The 18228-nt window shown below is 42.2% G+C and overlaps 1 protein-coding gene across 13 annotated transcripts in view; it reads right to left on the reverse strand.

The window, feature by feature from the left end:
- The window catches only part of COL5A1 (collagen type V alpha 1 chain), a 387668-nt gene that overhangs the window by 315020 nt on the left and 54420 nt on the right, over positions 1–18228 (reverse strand). The window contains exons 5-8 of one of the 13 annotated variants that reach the window (XM_056537907.1): positions 8017–12779; positions 7186–7307; positions 6703–6812; positions 3537–3690 (exon numbers count right to left, since the gene is read on the reverse strand). The exons of 7 other annotated variants lie outside the window; for them this stretch is intronic. The gene's annotated coding sequence lies outside the window, so the exon portion shown is untranslated. Of the gene's footprint in view, positions 1–3528; positions 3691–6702; positions 6813–7185; positions 7308–8016; positions 12780–18228 lie in introns of all 13 variants that reach the window. 5 more of the 13 variants (XM_056537904.1, XM_056537906.1, XM_056537908.1 and 2 more) reach the window with 5 other exon arrangements.

The following is an 18228-nucleotide window of genomic DNA, read 5'->3' on the forward strand; positions in this document are numbered from 1 at the left end:
TCTGGAGGTCCGCAGGTTGAAGACCACTGCGGCCTTTGCCATCACCCCCTTTAGTTTTCTACTCACCTCCCCTCGGTGGGAAGGAAGGGTGAGCTGGGCCGGGCCATCTATGCTGCAGGGACCGTCCGGAGGGGAAGGTTAGTCGTTCCGGGCTGTCCATTTTCACCGGGAGGCCCTCTTCTCCGCTCCGGGCCGGCCCTGGATTAGTGACTTTGCGTTGACGATGACGCACAGGGACGTTCATGCGCAGGTACGTCTGCTGCGCACGGACGTCCCTGTGCGTCATCATCAAGGCAACGTCACTAGTCCGGGGCAGGCCCGGAAGGGAGAAGAGGGCCTCCCGGTGAAAATGGACAGCCCGGAACGACTAACCCTCCACACCGGACGGCTGTCCGGGCATGCTGGGAGTTGTAGTTTTGCAACATCTGGAGGTACGCAGGCATGCTGGGAGTTGTAGTTTTGCAACATCTGGAGGTCCGCAGGTTGAAGACCACTGAAGGGATTGACAGGCGGAGAGTTCACTCGAGTATAAGCCGAGGGGGGCCTTTTCAGCACAAAAAATAGTGCTGAAAAACTCGGCTTATACTCGAGTATATACGGTACTTTCTGTCCAGAGCAATAGCAAATCCACATAGCAAACCTCTCCTGCTTCAGAAAGTTCCTGACATGGACAAAGGTAGCAACAGAAAGCACTGTGTCTGACCGGAAAGACTGCATAACTTCCTCCAGAACATAAAACAGGTGGTAAGAACTGGAAAACTGGAGATTTTTTTTTTACATAGAATTTTCTCATCTGTAAAACTTTCACCAGTTGATTTTAAACCAATTCAAGTCATAGAGTTAGGGGGCAGTAGGGGGCTTGTTAGTTCCCTCTTAAGACAAACTGACCCCAGTTATTGGTTCTCCAACGCTTAGACATTTTTAAGCATCCTTTCTGGGTTACATCAGTGCGCAACGTAAGAGGAGCAGATGACAATATTGGAAAAAAAATCTGTTGTAGTCATTAAAAAAAATAATAGTAAAATAAATAAACTGCAATCAATCAGACATTGACCGCATGAAGCTTCTCCAACCATAAGAGCTCCAAATGACGTAACACTAATGCTCTGCTGTATCCATCCATCACTAAACACTAAACAAACCATGGAGAGTGGACAAATAACTACAAACCACTAAATAAATATAAACTGCTATGCGGGAAAATACAGATCGTCTGTGAGCTTTTTCTGAGCTTATTAACCATAGCACAGATTAGAGAATCCCGTTCACACGCTGCAGCTGGACACTAAAAAGATCATTTTCTGGGAATAGTGTTTTCTATCCATCATAGTTATGATGTCAATATAAAGCATTTTCTCCATTCAGCGTTGAATTCATCTAGTGGTGCCGATTCTTTCTATTACTGGAATTACATGTAATAATAACTAAAATATTCAAAGGACTCACCATAAGGCTGTATGAGTGATCAAAGTGAATGGTAGAAGAGGGGCTGAGTCCAAGGCCCCATTTACATCATGTTGTGAGGCTACATTAAAGGTACACAGTATGATACAGGCAAACAATGTAACACAGGGTGGACTTGTAGGGCCGTGGCTGCCAGTCCTCAAAACCTCACCAAGGCATTTGTCAAGAAAATGTATGAAGATGTCAGAAGGCACTCCAAGTTATGGTGTCCAAAACCGTGTAGTTTATTGGTCATCAAGATACAAGGATGAAACATTTTCACCTTGCAATAAGGATTAAAGTCCTTATTTTACCATTTTAATTCTAGAAACAAGGCCTCAAGAGCCATTCCGTTAGGCTTCACCCATAATGACAAAAGACCTTAAAAGGGGTACTCCAGTGGAAAACATTTTTTTTTTTTTTTTTATCAACTGGTGCCAGAAAGTTAAACAGATTTGTAAATTACTTCTATTAAAAAATCTTTATCCCTCCAACACTTATTAGGGGCTGTATATTACAGTGAAAGTTCTTTTGTTTTTAGATTTCTTTTTTTTCTGTCCACAGTGCTCTCTGCTGACACCTCTGTCTGTGTCAGGAACTGTCCAGAGCAGCATAGGTTTGCTATGGGGATTTGCTCCTGTTCTGGACAGTTCCTGATACAGACAGAGGTGTCAGCAGAGAGCACTGTGGACACAAAAAGAAGTAATTTACAAATCTGTTTAACTTTCTGGCACCAGTTGATAAAAAAAAAAAATGTTTTCCACCGGGGTACCCCTTTAATGGTTAAAGGGGTATTCCGGGCAAAAACATTTTATCCCCTATCCAAAGGATAGGGGATAAGATGTCTGATCGCGGGGGGCCCGCTGCTGAGACCCCCGCCGATCTCCCTGCAGCACCCGCATTCTATGCAGGTGCTGAATCTCTGGGTTTCCGGGACTGGGGACGTGACGTCACGCCACGCCTCCTCCATTCATGTCTATGGGAGGGGGCGTGACGGCCGTCACGCCCCCTCCCATAGACATGAATGGAGGGAGCGTGGCGTGACGTCCCCAGTCTCGGAAACCCGGAGATTTCTGAAACTGGAGATTCAGCATCCGCATAGAATGCGGGTGCTGCAGGGAGATCGGCGGGGGTCTCAGCAGCGGGCCCCCCGCGATCAGACATCTGATCCCCTATCCTTTGGATAGGGGAATAAAGTGTTTTTGCCCAGAATACCCCTTTAATTGACGGAAGTGAATCAGCTAAAGGGTCACGGGACCTTCTATGAATATGGTTAACAATTTGTCCACTAAGGTTTTTGTTTGAAAAGTATCCTGATGATCAGCTGATCAGAGGGCTTCCCATTGCTGAAACCCCACAGCTGAAGTTTTATCACCAGAGAAAATGGTCAATGAGTTCGCATTTCTGCCCCTGAACAAGGCAACCAATGTAATGCAATGGTTCATACAAGTGGTTTTGTCTCCTGTAGTGGAATCCTGTATAGGGAACCCCCTATATTATCACAGATGTTGTTTGACCCAGACATTTTGTTTATTGAATTTATATAAATCAATTCAATTGTTACGTGACTTAAGAAACAGTGTGTAGGAGCCTCCTGAGATCACATCAAACCTTTGGAGCACAGAAGCCAAGGGTCTTGCTGAAGAGACAGAGCGTGAAGCCCAACCTTTCCATGTCACCTACGTCAGGAATTACTTCATCCTCTACAACACCAGATATTTCCAATTTATGGTGCCAAGTCCCATACAACATACTAGAGCTCTGCACTTTGCAATGACTGCTCTGCAGAGAAAACATGGCCACAAAATGTATGTTTTATATTCACCATATTGTGTTTTATCAGAATAAAAAAAAAACCTCTTAACTGTAAGAGGCCAGTGATCACCAGTGTAAAATCTGATCCTACCAGATACAGTGATGCAAAAAGCCTGTCTCTGAGTAAAGAGATGAGCTCTTGGACAAGCATAAGCCATGGAAGAGATTTTATGGCATGTTTCACGCTCTCTGGTAAGTGGCAGCAGCTGGATAAGGTTACTTCCTAACCAACAAGCGTAAACGACAATAACCAAGGGAAAAAAAACCTACTGTCAGACCTGGCGAGCAAGACTGCAGGGTCACAATGACAAAACTTCTTCGGGCTTCCAACCAGCCTAATGTCTTTGTGCAATAATAAAAATGATTGCTTTACTCAGCGCTGAACAAATGCTACCTGACCCTCTCCCTGTACATGAAAATATTACCGACAATCTGCAAGAAAAGAAAGAAAAGAACAATAAATAAGCGGACTGCAGAAAGTAAAATGTATGTTCTAGTTTACATATTCTATTTTATAGCGAACTTGGTAATGTCCTTATTGTACGGTGGGTGTATATCGCTCTTTGATGAATATTTCTATTAAACTTGATAGATATCTTTCTCTGGGTCTATGGGACTTCCAGTGCATCTCCTGATCGCATTGCTCTATGGCTGCAGAGATTGCCCAGGAGTTTTTAAAGCGCAACTTTCATGAAATCTGGGTGCAATAACCTGCGCACGGCCTTTGTACAGTGTGCAGCTGGTGGGTACAGAATGTTTTTACCTAATATTTGCAGGCATTCATGACCCCAAAAAATGCTTTTGATCAAAGCCACTGATGGTCGGATAGGCGTGGGGTACGCGATGCCCCGCCGCCGCCACGCCCACCCCCTGTATGTCAGCGCTGGGACCGCTGTGTGATTGACACACAGGTCCCAGGGCGTGCGCCATTCAGCTTATCAAACGACGGTGCGTGTCATCCAGCTAGCACTGCGGAGGAAGACGGCGGCGGGAGCAAGCGCTTGCTGGATGACACGCAGCGGCGCGCACGTTAGATTAGCTGAAGGGCGCATGCGCTGGGACCTGTGTATCAATCACACAGCTTGCCCAGCGCTGACATACAGGGGGTGGGCGTGGCGGGGCATTGCACACCTCACGCCTATCCGACTGTCAGTGGCTTTCATCAAAAGCATTTTTTGGGGTCATGAAAGCCTGAAAATATTAGGTAAAAACATGGCTACACACCACCTGCACAGTACAAAGGCCGTGTGCAGGTTATTGCACCAAGATTTCATGACAGTTGCGCTTTAACATCCTGCTGCCAGTCACCAAGCTTTCCCAGTTTCATTACAAGCACCAATATGGCCAATTTACCAGAGATATTCTCTTCAGGAGCTCTGCACTGTATGCAACCCAGCTTTCCCAATCTCCTGAAGAGCTGTAACATGGCTGCTTTACCAGACAAATATTCTCTTCAGCAGAAAGGGAAAGCTGGGTGGCAGGTAGTTCACAGTGCAGAGCTCACAGTCCTCCCCAGGCTTTCCAAGTCTTCTGAAGAGATTATATCTCTGGGAAAGCAGCCATATATAAATCATTGTCCCTGGGGTAACGCTGGGTACTCAGCTAGTTGTCATTATGCAGCCGAAACAAGAAAGTAATTATTGTGGTGGCAGCATCGGGAATATGGGAGGTGTCAAGTTCCCAAATTCCTGCTGTGTATAAGAGTACACAGCTCTGTTGGCAAGCTGCATAATCATGGCATGTCATCTTCCCATTATGGTATTGGTATCAGGCCTTGTGCAGGCTACATAGCGTAATAGAGGCCAAGGGTTCAGGATAGAGCACTATAGTTCCTGCGATAAAAACACAAAGTAAGTATGTGATATCTAGAACCTGCTAAATCAGAGGGTAAGCAAGCCATGGTTGTCTAGAGCCTCAAAGGGGCACTCTGGTGAAAGTTTTTTTAAAAATCAACTGGTGCCAGAAAGTCAAACAGATTTGTAAATTACTTCTATTAAAAAAATCTTAATCCTTCCAATACTTATTAGCTGCTGAATACTACAGAGGAACTGACCAGAGCAGCATGTTTGCTATGGGGATTTTCTCCTACTCTGGGCAGTTCATAAAATGGACAGAGATGTCAGCAGAGAGCTCTGTGTTCCAAAAAGAAAATAATTTCATCTGTAGTATCCAGCAGCTAATAAGTACTGGAAGGGTTTAGATTTTTTCAATAGACAACAACAATAGCAAATCTGTTTAACTTTCTGGCACCAGTTGATTTAAAAAATAAAATAAAAAGGTTTTCAACCGGAGTACCCCTTTAGGAGAACTCAGGGATGTACAAAATTATCCCCTATCCTAAGCATAGGGGATAAGTGTTAGATCACGTGGGTCCGACCTCTGGGGCCCCCTGCAATCTCCTGAACAGAGCCCTGGCTTGAAACGAGCAATTTCAACCACAGCGCGGAGCTGCGGCCGACATGCCTCTACGTGCAGTTCTATGGCAGAGCCGGAGATTGCCAAAAGCAGTGCTCCGGCTCTGCCATAAAACTGTATGGAGGGGGTGTGTCAGCTGCCGCTTCCGGCGGTAGTCGTAAATGCCCGTTCAATGCAGGAAGCCGGGGCTCCGTTCAGGAGATCGCAGAATAAGACTGCAAGGGGTTATTTGCCACAGTAATTCAAAGCTATTAGTTTGTAAGTGTGGTGGTGGTGGGCTTCCTGGCAGGGAGTTATCCCCTACAAGTAAATTCTATAACCTTTCTGAGAAGGATAGATTCTAGTTTTATTCAGACTGAGCTCCAGGCAACACAGCTGGATGCAGGTACAGAACTGAGATCAGCAGCCAAGTGCAGACTCACCCCTTACGTATTTTGGACATATTTGTCTTGAACTATTGTCAGAATGTCGAGAAAGGGAGTGAACAAAGCAGTAATGGATATAGACTGTGTAATGTAGAACTAGATATTATACAAGACTGTTCAGAAGGAGTTGGGCACAATTATCATTCAGTAAATGGAACGTACAATGACAAATTTATGAATTCTAAAGCTCTGTAGATTTGTTTCTATTAAAAGCATCTTATCTATAAAACATTTTCTGCCCATAGATTTATAGATCTCCCCCAATCTGCACCTTATGACTCCACATGACCACTACTTCTTTCTGTTAATATTCAACAGGTGAGGACTTCCAAGGGGCGGTGGGGGGTATCGGCGCTGGCCAAGATCGGACACGTCTGGTGAGTAAAAGATTTTTTATTCAAATAGCATTTGAATAAAAAATCTTTTACTCACCAGACGTGTCCGATCTAGGCCAGCACCGATACCCCCCACCACCCCTTGGAAGTCCTCACCTGTTGAATATTGCCCAGGTCGGGGAGGCTGCAGACCAGATATACTCTTTTATCCGCGCAGACCATTGTTGTGTGTGAGTTCACACAACCGCCTTCGGTAAGGTTTTTTTTACCACTTTAAATTGGACCCTGGAGTGGCGGTTTTACGCTATGGAGCGCTCTTCTTTCTTGTTTTGTACAGATTTGACTTCTTTCTGTTAATGGCAGATACCACTAACATCGTCTGTAAGAAAATAGCACAGAATTACTGATCACCTGTAATTGTTGGAAAAGTTAACTTTCAGAAGGAGGGTGGCTTTATTTTTCTAGTCTAGCAGATATTTCTGCCTAAAGAACAGGAAAATTGTACTTTACTTTGACAACCTTGATGAGAAATGGTCTCTGTGTTTAATAACCGTATCATCCTCCAGAAGTATTGAGAGGGTAAAAGCTATAAAATGACAGCATCGCGGGTGTCAGCACTGTAATATTTACATGCATTTTCCATTTAATGTGTAATGTGTCTGACAGTTGGTATATTGTCCCACTGGCCATAAGAAAAGAATATGGAACATGTCTGGGTCTCCAGACCTTGGTGACTAAGCGGACACGTCTACCTCAGAAGCAGAAGTCATTCTTGCCATAGGCTCAGGCCCGTTCTTTCCTCTTAAGGTGACTCATTTCTCCTCATATTGTACAAATGCTTGTCAGTAGATTCCCAGATTTCTCTAAAATAACACTGAAACAGGGACAGATATGTAACATTTTCATAAAATTTAGGACAAAAAATTTGTATTTCTTTGGGAGAAAATAAATACTTATTAAAGTTTTCTGATTGTACATAATTTAAGTATAATCGCTGAATAATAAAAAGTTAATAAAAAAAGTTCTATAACTTTATTGTGCTTTGTGACTGTCAGAAATTTATACATTATATTGCTCAAAGAAGTAAATGAAAAGAGAAGTTTATTGAAACTGTTCTGTACACTTGCGAGGATATATTGCGTTACACAAATGCATTTACACAGTTTGTAGAAAAAAAAAAAAAAGGATTAACATTTGCAAAAAACATCAACATTTTATTTATTCATTAATAAAAATGTTGTTGACTATAAAGGAACATGTGACCATTGCCATAATGTGATCATACTTGCACCATCACACATTTAAATGGCCACTGTCATTTGCAAAAACGTATTATATAATGTAGATAATAACATTATATGTATGTTAATAATATACTCTATTATATTACTCTATACCAGTGGTCTCCAACCTGCGGACCTCCAGATGTTGCAAAACTACAACTCCCAGCATGCCCGGAAATATGCTGGGAGTTATAGTTTTGCAACATCTGGAGGTCCGCAGATTGAAGACCACTGCTCTATACTATACGCTGTTATATTACTCTATACTATCTAATATACTCTATGCGCTATACTCCTTACCACTAGGGGCTCCACCATTGTAGCTATTGACTGTGTGTCTCTGTGTTGAGACAAAATACAGGGAGCATGGCAGGACAAATAGGGCTCTGTGCAGGAACCTGGATTGTCAATCAGCCTGCTGTGTCAGCCGGAGGTGTTCCCAAATGAAATGTGAGGGCAGGCAACTAACTTGTGACAGGTCCCCTTTAACATATTAAGGTCCATCATCCCTCACCGTTTAATCTCTGTAGCTCACATACAATTGTCCTAATTTACTATTGTGTCCCAGATGTGTTTTTATTTTGGGTTGTGTATGCTGTGCGCTTTAGAAAAATACAACCCGACTTCCACATCAAAATCACTAGAAAACCCATAGAAGTGTGACTACATGGTTTTTCCAACACTAAGGCCCTCATTTACTATTGCAAACCCAACAAGTTTTGTCTGGTTGTGCGCCAGAAATTCTGTCAGCGCCAGATTTTGCGGCAGAATTTGCGCCAGAATTGAAAAAACCCCGACTAACTCTCCGTTTAGCGAAGAAAACCCGGAAAAGGGGCGTGGCTGCTGTGAAAGGGGCGTGGTCTCTGAAAAGGGGCGTGTTTCCCACATTTTCACAAAAAAACAACATATTTACTAAGGTTTCCACATAAAATGTGGTGGACTTAAGCTGAGGAAAACCCTACAGATCAGAGCATGTGTAAAAAAAGCAAAGTGTAGGGAAAGTGGAAAATGTAGGGAAACATTAGAAAATACCGTGGAAAATAAATTGTAGGGAATTAAAACCCACAAAGAAACCTACACTCTACTCTTAGTAAATAAGGGCCTAAATCTATTTACTAAAGATTTTAAATAAAAAAGCGTGAGGAAGCCTTAAACATTTCTCCCCACATAGAAGGTGGTGAGAAAACAATACTTTTTATGCTTATTTTTTTTTTATTAATATTGAATTTTCATTGTGTTACACAGATCATGATAAGGATCATGTTTTTGATGTTTTTTTTATTTTATTTTTTTGGGAGTACTACAAAATGTAAAAAGAATGCATATGCTGATGATGAATTTTATAAAAATTATTTTTTTTTTTTTGCTCAGAACAATCTTTGAGTATTTAAAGCAGCAGTAACATCCTCCTAGGAAAAATGTGTTTTTAAGAAATTCTGAAATGCTTCAGATATTTTCTCCTTATAGCAATGTTTACACAGAATTTGAGCATTCCAGGCTCCACCAAAACAATGAACATGTTCATTCTTTCGGCGGAATTCCGCATGTACTGCACTGTTGTCGCATCCTATCTCACAATGTATCACTCTCATCATCCCTGTTTACATGAAGTATTATGGATTTACTTTACTTGGATGTAAAACTCCTAAACTGAATTTCATAAACAAAATCAATAAATCCGCCGAATGTTCCTACATGCAGATCGTCAGAACGACATATTCAGCACAGGTTTTATATGCTTCCAGTGTAACATACAATTATTAGCAGCCTAACTATAGCGCAGTGGTTTGTAGATGATAGTCTGTAGCCACAGAAATATAGATTTATAATGCAGTAGGAATTTTCATAAATCTTTGCAGGATAGAGAAGTTACATATGTGGGTTTCTTTTCTAATGTCTTACGTATCATGGGACTTGCAATATATTGGCTGCCAAATCACTGAGCAGGGGCTGGCTTCCACTACATGTCCAGATCTAGACTCCACCATTAGTCTGGGTTTCATCATGGTGCGGACAATGATGAGGACCCTCCCCAATATGCTCTTGTATAGGTCTTACGCGCTCTACATACATTTGGAAACTCAATTAAATGGCTGGGGGTTTGTTATTGTTAAGAAAAGAGCAGCAGAGAAATTGGCGTTTCAGTCGTCAGCTTCTCCAACAAGCTGGAGTTAATGTCTAAAACTTTCCACACACAATGCCAAGCCGAGCGTTTTGGCTGTGTAATAAGGAGTCCAGAGATTAAACATCTCCCATTTAAGAAAGTTTTGCTGCTTTCTATAGCAAACCACAGCTATAAGTCCGCAATGCAATAACAAGATTGCAAATCTATGGGCCTATAGTAGACAAGGGGCCTATGCATTGTGATAGATCTAATTTAGCATCAGGGATTTTGATCAATTCCTTATTTGAAGTCGTGATGTCTGAAGACAGTGCTGTTTGCTCTGGTTCTCAGAATATAACATCCTCCAATACTGTTACTGTATAGCAAAAGACCATGCGTCAGGCGACAATAATAACCATAGATGCCACCAAGAGATCCTTTCAACCTGCGTCCCTCCAGCATGCCCAGAGTTCTAGTTTTGGGCGTTAGGAGTTGTAATTTTGCCACAGCCAAGGACTTGCACACATAGACTAGAAACGGGGCTTGGGCCCTGCCCTTGTGATGATTTCTTTTTTAGGTGTCCTTGTTTCCTGGACAGCGGACAGGCACACTGCTTGGGAAATACTATTCCTTGCCTGTTCCCAGTAGAATACATCTATCCCCTCACATCTGAAGCATGGTGCCCAATTATGGTGCTGCCTCGCTGCCAGATTTTGATGGGACACCAGTGTAATTTCTACAAGCAATATGGCAGAAGGATGATTGGCTATAATAAATCAACTAAAGATAATGAAGGAGGTTAGGTTAGGGGGTAAGATTCCATTGTGTTGCTAAAGTTGCATTGGGTCCGCTTTTATATGTATATCATTTTCAGTAAAAACTTTTAAATAGGTTAAAAACTTTAGGTTTAGTATGAAATGTGGCACACACCAGTCTCATCCAAAGCTGCATTTCCAGGTCTGCTGGTCACCTGATACGATGGCCGCTAGTCAATGTGCAGTCAGCCCTGGATGGAACTGGAGCATGAAGTTCAAGCCTAAATGCACATCTGTGTCGCAGCTCTGTTCGCAGAATCATTTGCAACAGCGGGACACGAGCGGAGAAAAAATATTGCAAGCTATTTGTTTTTTTCAGCAGAATTGCAGCTAATAACCGGACACCAGACAAAGCGGATGGCCCCATTAATATCAATGGGATGTGTCATGAAATGGACCATTCAGCTCAGTTTTTATGTCATGAATGAACTCTGTGATGAAGCTCTGATGCAAATGTGCGCCAAGCTTTATAAAGTGTTTGCCAAGTTACTGAACATTTTAATGGCCCGGCCGCAGCTGCTATAAAGTCAGAGAGGCGGACTCTTTCCCGAGCTCTGTAATGGGAGATTCTCCAGCCCCACTTCTCACCAATGACAGATGTAGTATCCAGTCAGAAAAAAGCTAGAGCTGTCAATCCTTAGGTAGCCCAGGAGAAGAGCCACCTCTACGACTATTCAGCAGCTGCGGACGCAAAATTAGAATGCACAGTAAAAGTATGTGCACTATCCCCTTCCCAGTGGCTATTTAGGACTGTTGCCAGTTTTGCTACTAAAAGTGAAGGGGGAAGGAGGGGAAATGGGCGTACCTTAAATTGTGACAAAATGCTGAAAAATATATACATTTTTTTTTTTAAACTCACTTTAATTTGGCTTAAAAAGCTAAAAGAGTCTAAAGATCTGGCACCAACAGCATGGCCATGGTGATTATATTTGGCGCTTCTGTAGACTGTCTAATGTCATTTTATACTAAACAGCACAAAAATCTGGGCCACTGCGCTTGGCATAGAAAATATTCCAGACCTGGTAACAATCTATGGTAATTTGTTAGTGACTGTCCAGCCGGAGTATCCAGCCATTGCAGGGTAAGATTTCTATGTGTCATTTTTCCTTTATAGTTTTCTAGTTGCTTTTTTTTTTACTACATTTTCATTGGAGAGAATATAGTCAGGACAAGAAATAAATCTATTTGCACTAAAAGAAAGTCTGAGATCCCAGAATAAACACTGCTCCGCGCTCATTCATGTGCCCTGTTGTAGCTGATTCGGAGAACTTCTGCCGATGTTAGCAGAGCTGAGAACACATGGTAGCGATTTGTGGTTACTCCAGTGTCACATTTTAACTACAGACACATACAGTAAGTTGGGGAAAGATCTAAAACCTGGAAGAAAATTATTTTTACTGTATAAGTAAAGGGCCACTATGGAGTAGCATGAATCTGCGGTGTATAATTTAAAGGGGTATTCCAGGATTTAAGATGATCTCCATCTCCCACCACCCATCTATTTCCCGTTTTCTAACTGGCTGCAGGTTGCTCTTCACCGTTATATTTCAGGTGCGGTTTGTGCCAATCTTGAGTAGGTCAAAGCAGAAGATTTGGGGCATATTCTCACAGCAGATGTCTGTAAATGTTTCATTCATGTCAGTGAGGCTTGCAGAAATCTATGCGCATGTTGCAGAAAAAAATAGGATGGGATGGATATTTCAGTCACAGAAATTTCTGTCAGCTGCGCACGTAATATCCCTCCGGAATTTCTCTGGGCGGATATTCTGCCATGAGAATGGGCCCTAAGCTAGTGACTTACTGTAGGGTGCATATCATTTGTTTTTACACACACAAACTTTTAAAGTGACTTGCACATAATTCTGTGCCCCATACATCCTAATGATTTTCTTCCACAATACAAGGATCTATTGCTGGTAAATAACTGGTGGGCACCAGAGAATTCTGCCCCGGCTGTGAAGTTAAAAGGAAGGAAACTGGCAAGAGCCAAGTGAACATTTTTTCAACATCTGCTGTGAACACATGTCAGAAACATATCGGGTCTTGAAGCAGTTTCGGATTTTCTGTTGTCATTGGCAATGGGTCGGCTGCCAGATCCCTTTGCTGTCACCAATAAGTCTTGAAGAATTTGCATCTAACACGGCCTACAGACCAAAAACGAGTGAGATTTAGTGGTTTCAGACAACAACAAATGCAATTTCTATGGAAATACTGACTAAATGAAATGCGATATTCGAAAGGGGCTTGTATTTAAATCTCCATAGAGAACGCTACATAGGTACACAAATCCTCCATGACATGTTGTACTGTACAGGAAGCCTACAGCTAAATACAGATTGTAAATATAATGAAAGCTTTCCATGGGGCTTGTGCAAAATAATTGGGCAATTTTGCCCCTCTGTGCTGGCAAAGAGAATAATAAATTCCCCCATAGTGTCCAGTTGAGTCTATACAAAAGTACATAATTGCCCAAATTTACTAAGGTTATCTGGTTTTCAAAATCAAGCAACATTAGGTTTTAGTTTTTCATCTCCTTTAGTTTTTCATCCCAAAAACATTGGGATGTTTTTTCTGTGATTGACCTACTTGTACTATTTTGTGCTAAACTGCCCTAATCAGGTCCCGTAGTATGAAGAAAATGGAAAAAAGCGAAAACCCCAGAAAATGATAAATCTGGAATGGTGTGAGTATGTTTTAAATGCTAAAAACAAGACAAGAAACTGTGAGGTTTTTACATGAGTAAATATGGGCCAATGGGGGAATTACATTTACACCATTTTTATACCACTGCACTTTTACCCTTATGCCAACATCAAATGTGCTGAATGCATCATGTTGTTGAACAATATATCAAGAGTTTAGGACATTCTTTAATTATTTTTCCCTTTTGGATTTCTGCACCACCCAATGAATGGAGGAAGGTTGCCAAAATAGATATACCGTATCTAAAAAGCAAAGAGATTTTCCAGTTTTAAGCAAAAAATGGTTGGGCCCCTATAACATGGAACGATTATTGGTAAACAGGCCAACAACCCCCAAGGTAATAGAACCAGTGAACAATCGCCAATCGAGCTTGATTTTACCATGCTCAAATCCCCCCCTGTAACCGAACATAGATACATGCAGAGGGTCACATGGACAATTCAGTGATCATTCCTGCATATGTAGTATACAAAAAAGAAGGTTGCAGCAGCACTCTTGGTAGTTGTGCTGGCTATGTTTCTTTTTGCTGTGCATCAGTCCTGCATCCCAACCTGGACACGGACACATCTATTCTTTCTACGGACGCCAGAATCGTGGAAATACTGCTGTGTGCACTGAGCAGTAGAATCCCACTGAAATCAAAGGGAGTCTGCTGTAGCGGAATGTCCGTGCGGAATATTCCTTTGGAATTCCGTGCAAGCATTCTGCTGTGTGAACATACCCTAATATGCTCTTAAAGTGTTGCGCAGTGTTTTACATCTTTGTTTGCCATCAATGATTAGGAACACCCAGGGTGCACAAGCTATGCAATTGTAGACTGTGTGGATATGGTGTTCCATGTTCCATATGGCGCTTTTTTTTATTAACCCTCCGTGCCCGGGCTGCAAAATGAAACAAAACAAACTTTAACTCACCTGCCTACGTTCCCCTGTTGCTCTGATGTCGGTGTCCTGTCCTCCAGTCCCTGTATTCTTCCGCTTCCTGCGGGTCAGTGAGTCACGCTGCTCTCAGCGTATCACCGGCTTCAGCAATGTCAGGTGATACACTGAAAGCAGCGTGACTCACTGACCCGCAGGAAGCGGAAGAAGACAGGGACCGGAGAACGGGACACCGAAATCGGAGCAACGGGGAAACATAGGCAGGTGAGTTAAAGTTTGTTTTGTTTCATTTTGCAGCCCGGGCACGGAGGGTTAATTAAAAAAAAGCGCCATAGTACTCCTTTAAGCAAAATTGTACAGCCATTAATAATCAGATCCTATTGGCGCAAATTTTTTGCAGGTAGACAGCTTGCAGAATTGCACCATTAATAATAATAGAGTAAAGCTCTAACCTTAGGCTATGTGCACACTAAGTATTATTAATGCATATAAATTTACAGCATTTATCCAGGCTTAGTTTAAAAAACATGCATACAACATTTCAACCAGCTATAAGGTTTTCCTTTAAGTACTTGAGAAAGGCCTCATATCTATTTGATACGTTGAATGTATTTGTTTCTATTGACTAACAGCAGTGATGCAAAAGCACCTCCGAATCCCCCAGTTAAAATCCAAAATTTATTAAAACATCCTTAAAAATAAAAACAAGTGAGCTAAAAAACAAACAAAGTTAAACCTTATATGAAATGCCAACTTATTTCGGATTGTCGGCAAGACGTTGGCGTTTCATTTGCAATTTTACCTTTTTCATCAGACTTGTTTTTATATTTAGTGATGTGCTATGAAATTTTAGATTGTAAATTGTGGGAGCTGGAGATGCTTTTTATGCTTTTCATGTTGCTGCTATCAGGCATCATCCTGAGATGACGTTCGTGCTTCTAGCTTAGGCTGCATTCACATCACGTTTAGGCACTATGGATGGGAAATTTCCAAACCAGGAGCTCCTGTATCCCAGGACCAGCGCCAAAACCCATTCACTTTAATGAGCCAAACTGAGTCAGATAGTGACTTCGGTCTGCTCATTTTTGCCCCGTATCCGGTTTTGTGACTGGAATTTAAATCATAGTATACCACCAAAAAAGGTCTTGTAGAGCCCACTAGAAAAGGTCTTGTTGCTCCCACCAGAAAAAAAGTCTTGTAGAGCCCATCATAAAAAGTCTTGTAGAGCCCATCATAAAAAGTCTTGTAGAGCCCACCAGAAAAGATCCTATTGCTCCCACCAGATAAGGTCCTTAAGAGTCCACCAGAAAAGGTCTCCTAGATCCCAACTGGAAAAGATCTTGTAGAGCCCACCAGAATAGGTCTTGTTGAGCCCACTAAAAGATCCTATTGCTCCCACCAGATAAGGTCCCGTAGAGTCCAACAGAACAGGTCTTGATAATTCCACCAGAAAAGGTCTCATAGAGCCCACCATAAAAGTTCTTGTAGAGCCCACCACAAAAGTTCTCATAGATCCCGACCGGAAAAGATCTTTTAGAGCCCACCAGAAAATGTCTTGTTGAGTCCACCAGAGCAGGTGTCTCTTTTAAGAATCTCTAATTTCTGGTTTGAAAGAGAGAACTGGGGAAAGTTCAGGGACATCCACAATTCCTAAAACGGTACATGGAAAGGAATTATCCAGATGGTACAACCATTAAAACCTTTATTTACATAAAAAATGGAAAATCCCATTTAAAAGATCACTTAGCTCAGGGTTTTCCAAACAGTGTGCCTCCTGCAGTTGCAAGACTACAACTCCAAGTATGCCTGGACAGCTAATGGGTGTCTGGGCATGCTGGGAGTTGTAGTTTTGCAACATACTGTTTGGAGACCAGTGACATAGCTTCTCAGCCCCATCACGTCACGCAGCTTGAGATGCGCTTCCTGTCTGCACCTAGAATTATACGACTCCTGAGCAGGTTAGGAATGTTATAAAGTTTTTCTATGTACTTTCAGTCAGCTGTGTTGAGTTGCGTCTGTCGAACAGATTCATTTCTGCAGAGGACAGTATCTGGGATGAGAGCAGTCGGCCCTTTGATCTTCTACATTCACAACATGTGCAATCTATTGCTCCTGGCCATTCTATGCCTCGTGCTCCGTAAACCTTTAATGCTGACTTCACAGAGGACGCTTTCCTTTAACCATCCTTCCAATCTTCCCTGCCTCTACCTTCCACGTAATGCCGCAGATGTACGGCTGCATCTGGTGGCATCGGCTGCTCCAGAGCCTCTCAAGATTTGGTTTACAATTTTGGAACATGTTGTTTTAATAGATATCAAATAAAACCATAACGTTTTGCCACACAATCCAGAGGAATTCTTTTGTCATTTGCCAGATCTTTCATATATTTTTCTTTTGCTTGAGGGTAACGAGAGGTTAGGTATAATGTCAAGGGTTCCTAAGAGGAAAAAGTGAAGGCTTACATGTCCAGATCACAGGAAAGGATTATACGTGGCAACATCAGCTTAGAGGCTACCCATCAAAGTGCAATGTAAGTAATGAAGTCATTGTAAAGTATAACAACACATCAGAGGCATTAAGTATAATGGAAAATTATCTTTTTTTACAATAATTTACATAGAGCAGTTACATCACTGAGAATACAGCCTATCCATCACTAGAGATCAGCGGTGACATCACTGAGAATACAGCCTATCAATCACTAGAGATCAGCGGTGACATCACTAGAGATCAGCGGTGACATCACTGAGAATACAGCCTATCCATCACTAGAGATCAGTGGTGACATCACTGAGAATACAGCCTATCCATCACTAGAGATCAGCAGTGACATCACTGAGAATACAGCCTATCCATTCACTAGAGATCAGCGGTGACATCACTGAGAATACAGCCTATCCATCACTAGAGATCAGCGGTGACATCACTGAGAATACAGCCTATCCATCACTAGAGATCAGCGGTGACATCACTGAGAATACAGCCTATCCATCACTAGAGATCAGCGGTGACATCACTGAGTATACAGCCTATCCATCACTAGAGATCAGCGGTGACATCACTGAGAATACAGCCTATCCATCACTAGAGATCAGCGGTGACATCACTGAGAATACAGCCTATCCATCACTAGAGATCAGCGGTGACATCACTGAGAATACAGCCTATCACTAGAGATCAGCGGTGACATCACTGAGAATACAGCCTATCCGTCACTAGAGATCAGCGGTGACATCACTGAGAATACAGCCTATCCGTCACTAGAGATCAGCGGTGACATCACTGAGAATACAGCCTATCCGTCACTAGAGATCAGCGGTGACATCACTGAGAATACAGCCTATCCGTCACTAGAGATCAGCGGTGACATCACAGAATACAGCCTATCCGTCACTAGAGATCAGCGGTGACATCACTGAGAATACAGCCTATCCGTCACTAGAGATCAGCGGTGACATCAATGACAATCTAATGTCTTAAATGGGATCTGATCCTTTTTCTTCATTGCTCGGGGCTCTTAATTGATTAATCCAAAGGAAAAGGTATGAAGTTCAGCAGTAGGGGTATATATTTCAGACCAGTGTGCCGTTGGCTGGGCATGGGAGATGGAGTTTTGCAACAGCTGGAGGCACACTGGTTGGGAAATGCTGTTATAGACCAATCATCTCTCCTAGCTTGAGAGCCCATGTTCTAGATACATGTACAAAATCATCATTCTCTTGGCATTTCAAGCGTAGGAACTTTTTATCCTATTATTAATTATTATTATTTTCTATTTACATGGTCTATTCACACGTACAGTATTCTGCGTAGATTTGATGCGCAGGATTTTTTGCTGCAGATTTCAGTTAAATGACTGAACACAACTTCAAATCCTGTGCATAAAATCTGCGCAGAATACTGTACGTGTGAATAGACTCTCAATGGATCATTGTTCAGGGTCATTGTGCCATTGACTCCCTACATTGACGCAGGTCCCTATATTAATAATTAGCCAATTACTTCAGTTTAG

This window comes from Hyla sarda, chromosome 9 (genome assembly GCF_029499605.1).
Source record: "Hyla sarda isolate aHylSar1 chromosome 9, aHylSar1.hap1, whole genome shotgun sequence".
Lineage (NCBI taxonomy): Eukaryota > Metazoa > Chordata > Amphibia > Anura > Hylidae > Hyla > Hyla sarda.